The following is a 5,265-nucleotide window of genomic DNA, read 5'->3' on the forward strand; positions in this document are numbered from 1 at the left end:
CACATATCAGCAGAACATACTAAATGCTTCATTTATAGGTAAAGTGTTTTATTGTGAAATTTTTTTTCTCATTTTTACAAATTACAGAACTTCACTCAGGTATGAAATGTTTCAAAACACTCGGGAACACAAAGACCTGTGTTACATTGCCTAGAGTAGTATCTGGCCTCTTTCCTAACTACCTTCCCTGCAGCTTCCCTTTGTTCCCAACAGACCTTGCATCTTCTAGCTGCGTTTGTTTTCTTTTCTGCTCGTGGCAGTTTCTCAGGAAAATGACGTGCTGCGAGGCTGTTTACACTTGCAACTTCAGATGCTGAATCTGTGTCTTTATTTAGTTCCGCTCCTCCTTCTTGAACCAATTGCTTTGCTAATTTCCAGTTACAATCTGCTAATGTACACTTTTTTGATATTTTGAATAATTTTGGCATTCACAACTGCCCTCATAAAAATATGGAAGAAAATCTTTTTCCACCATTTTACAGTCTTTCGCTGGAAGGGATAGCAACTCATCAGCTGGTCTCCTCTGTCAACACCTGTTTTAGACAAGTTGTAGTGTAGTGCAACGTCCGCTTTACTTCCTCAACATAATCACTGACATGCGAAGCAGTCATCTTATGCTGTGTTAACAAAATGTGTACATCACGTTTGTCTTTCCATTTCAACCTGAAAAGGTATCCTTTGCGACGAAATGTCATTTCTCCTTTCTTTGGTTTTTGTTTTATTAAGTCTCTAGGCAAACCTATCCTGTTCTTCATCACTGTTCCAAATCGCAGTGTATTTATTTCCCAAAGTTCTTCAAGGACTGCAGGACTTGTATAATATTTATTCATGTATACCACATGTCCTTTTCCCAAGTAAGAGGAACACAGCCTCAGCAGCATGGATTTGACAGAATTGTCAACATTTCCTTTTCCTCCACTATAAACTTCAGCATTGCACATGTAACCTGTTTGAGCATCACTTACAACATTTAGTTTTATCCCATATATATCTCGTTTGTCTTTCATATAAACACGGAATCCAATTGTTACTCGAAAAGGACATGGCCTATTGTTTCATCCACAGTCAGGTTTCGCGATAGATAAAAGACTTTCCTGCATCCTTCTGTGAAAAAGTCTCAAACGGGTCTCATTTTATGCAGAGGGTCATGGCCTCGTTCTTGTTGAGGTATCCATAGCGCATTATTGTTCACATGCAGCATCCTGAATATGGCAAAAAAAATCTGTCTCGTTTGTCTTTCATATAAACACGGAATCCAATTGTTACTCGAAAAGGACATGGCCTATTGTTTCATCCACAGTCAGGTTTCGCGATGGATAAAAGACTTTCCTGCATCCTTCTGTGAAAAAGTCTCAAACGGGTCTCATTTTATGCAGAGGGTCATGGCCTCGTTCTTGTTGAGGTATCCATAGCGCATTATTGTTCACATGCAGCATCCTGAATATGGCAAAAAAAATCTGTCTCCTGACATTAGCTAAGGTATTCATAGCGCATTATTTTTCACATGCAATATCCTGAATATGGGAAAAATGTCTCATGACAATAGCTGAGAAGCAAATCGTGAAACAAGCACAGGGTCTTCAGACCAATAATCCCTAAGTTTCGTCACAACACACATATGTAAAATGACAACAAAAAATTGGTATACTTCATGTATTCTCACTGACCTCCGTTTCTTCCATGAAGATTTTGGTTTGATTCTGTTCTGACTGCGAAGTTCAGAAATTGTATCAGTAGCATATATGTTTGTCTCTGACTTTACTTTTAGAAACATGCTGTGATCAGAAAATTGCAACAAACACTCTAGTTGATAATGTATCGACTGGAACCTGAATTCCACCCGTTACTTCGAAGGTAATTCAGGGAGTGAATCACAATGACATCATTCATTATGAAGGGGAGGCTGTTGAACTGAATAACAAAACTGACTAATAGAAACTTGTGCATTAGCTTCTTCATACTCATTACCACAGTTTCTGTCAGCAGCACAGGTTTCGCTCTCCAGCTCACGTGAGTCACCGTCGTCTTCTGAAAAATCGCCGATGCCTTCCGAAAGATCGTCAAGTTCTGAGCCATTGTTCAAGAGTTCTTCAATCTCTAAGTTAGCAGCGATGTCTGTTAGCCGTATTCACTATTCATATGTTTTTACACATAGGAGGGATCCACACAATAGCACAACACGGCAGCCGACACAGAACAAAAACACCAACAATATTCCGAGCGCGCGCGCAGTTTACGCAACACTGGCACCATTAACGAGAGACTGGCGCGCAGCCATCAACAATACAATTACGACAAGCCAAACAATTAGTCTCGCCACTTACACACGTAAAACACGCATTTAAATCACAAATAAATAAGTCGGAAGTGAAGAACGTGTGACATACGTCCGTCGGATTTTATGCTTAAAACATAGTGAACGTACTGTATCTAGTACGTCCGTCGTGTTAAGAAAATGGACGCACGTAAAATAGCTGCGTCGAAGAGGAGCGGAGAAAATCGCGAAGATGATTCTGGATAGCTTCAACAGTGAACTTCTGATACAAGAACACTCCATAATTCTGTAAACGATCCGACGTACGTACTAGTAGAAGAAAGTGAACTGAATTTGATCCTATTTTCGATTTTAAATTGAATATAGTTAAGGTATAGTGTGTGAAGCCAATTAGCGAGAGCAAATATTCATATTTTCGATGTTGCATTGATTATCAAAACTCTCAGATAACGAACGTACTTCATTACATGGATTTCAAGATCGCAATTCTTTTCGTAATTTCATTCAAATGCAAGAGGAAATTTTTTCGAAGCTACTCGTCATCGTTGAAAAAGATATTTACTGACAAGATACAAATATGAGCCAGTCCGTAAACCCATGGATAGGAATACGAGTATATATTTTAGACGAAGTTTCATAGTAACAAAAACTTGCAGTGTGTAACATATATTTACTGTAAGGCATAGACTGGCAGGCACGTTAATTCTCTGGGAACTGGGAAAACAGTCACTGGCCATTGCAACAAGTCTTGCAGAAAATATGTTATTCGCAATAAATAACATCGACTTTTGAGATAATACTTCTATTATATGAATAAGAAAGTCCCAGAATTTCCTGGAAAAGAAAAAAATGAAAAAAATTTCTAAGCTGTGACGTCACCAGCTCCTCGCGCAGGCGCCTATTCACGTGCGGTGAGAGAACGCCATGAGGACAACACAAGATTAAAAACTTCCACTCGGAACATGTTCAGTTGTCCTACATCTTGTTTTTCTATCTTCTAATCAGTGTAAACAGTGAAAGTTAGTAGTATAGTTTCACAGTGAAGACAAAGTGGGTACCTCTAAAACAGAATAAACTTATTGCCTACACACACACACACACACACACACACACACACACACACAAACGCGCGCGCGCGCGCGCGCACACACACACACACGCACACACAGGCACACATTCCTTACGTAGAGTGAAAAAAAAATTATGTAAACCAGAAAAATTTAACATTCCGAGGGTAATTTTCGTTTTAAATAAGTATTCTGTAGTAAGTTGTCTATGGTTGCATATCACGAAATGTAAATGAGTAAGATCTATATTGGAAAGTACAGAAAACATAGCGTGTGTTAACAACGTATAAAGTATTTATGTTTGAATTTAGTTTACTTAAAATTGAAATTGTGTGTCTACAGACAATAAAAAGTAATTGCTCTGTTATTTAATAGGAGGCACATTCAAAATCCACAGAAGATCCTCTAACTCTATAAAAAAGACGAAAAATTTTGTTTGCTTCAGGCGGCACCTATAGAAAAACGAATTTACTTCTGCATCAGTATTATATCAACACTGTGCCTTGAAGGGATAAGCGGAACATATCAATATAACAAAATATAAACATTTCTTCAAAATAATATCAATATTTATCATTTAAATCTAAAATAGTGACATCGATTGATCTAAATTAAATATTAAGTACCGAAAGCGATACTTTTTACTGTCTGACTTTTCTTGACTCATAGCCATTACACAATATGTGATCAAAAGACACCTGTCCGAAAATGGCTTACAAGTAATTGGCGCCCTCCATCGGTAATGCTGGAATTCAATATGGGATTGGTCTTCCCTTGGGGAACGGTTGGTCGCCCTTGGGGAACGGCAGCCCATTCTTCATGGAGTGCTGCACTGAGGAGAGGTATCGATGTCGGTCGATGAGGCCTGGCACGAAGTCGGCGTTCCAAACATCCCAAATGTGTTCTATAGGATTCAGGTCAGGACTCTTTGCAGGCCAGTCCATTACAGGGAAGTTATTGTCGTGTAACCACTCCACCACAGGCCGTGCATTATGAACAGCTGCTCGATAGTGTAGAAATATGCAATCGCCATCCCCGAATTGCTCTTCCACAGGGGGAAGCAAGAAGTTCCTTAAAACATCAATGTAGGCCTGTGCAGTGATAGTGCCACGCAAAACAAGTGGTGCAACCCCCTCCACGAAAAACACGACCTCACCATAACACCACCGCCTCCGAAGTTTATTGTTGGCACTACACACGCTGCCAGATGACGTTCACCGGGCGTTCACCATAGCCACACCCTGCCATCGGATCACCACATTCTGTACCGTGATTTGTCACTCCACACAACGTTTTTCCACTTTTCAATCGTCCAATGTTTACGCTCCTTATACCAAGCGAGGCGTCGTTTGGCATTTACTGGCGTGATGTGTGGCTTACGAGCAGCTGTTCGACCATGAAATCCAAGTTTTCTCTCCTCCCGCCTAACTGTCACAGTACTTGGCAGTGTATGCTGATGCAGTTTGGAATTCCTGTGTGACGGTCTGGATAGATGTTTGCCTATTACACATTACGGCCCTTTTCAGCTGTCGGCGGTCTCTGTCAGTCAACAGATGAGGTCGGCCTGTACGCTTTTCGGCTGCACGTGTCCCTTCACGTTTCCACTTCACTATCACATGAGAAACAGTGCACCTAGAGATGTTTAGGAGTGTGGAAATCTCGCGTACAGACGTATGACACAAGTGACACCCAATCACCTGACCACATTCGAAGTCCGTGAGTTCCGCAGAGCACCCCATTCTGCTCTCTCACTATGTCTAATGACTACTGAGGTCGCTGATATGGAGTACCTGGCCGTAGGTGGCAGCAAAATGCACCTAATATGAAAAACGCATGTTTGTGGGGGTGCCCGGATACTTTTGATCACGTAGTGTATTTCTCATCGGCAGATTCCTTGCCCACTCCAACTACTACCAGTCTTTG

The sequence above is a fragment of the Schistocerca nitens genome, chromosome 10, assembly GCF_023898315.1.
Source record: "Schistocerca nitens isolate TAMUIC-IGC-003100 chromosome 10, iqSchNite1.1, whole genome shotgun sequence".
In the NCBI taxonomy this organism is placed as follows: Eukaryota; Metazoa; Arthropoda; class Insecta; order Orthoptera; family Acrididae; genus Schistocerca; species Schistocerca nitens.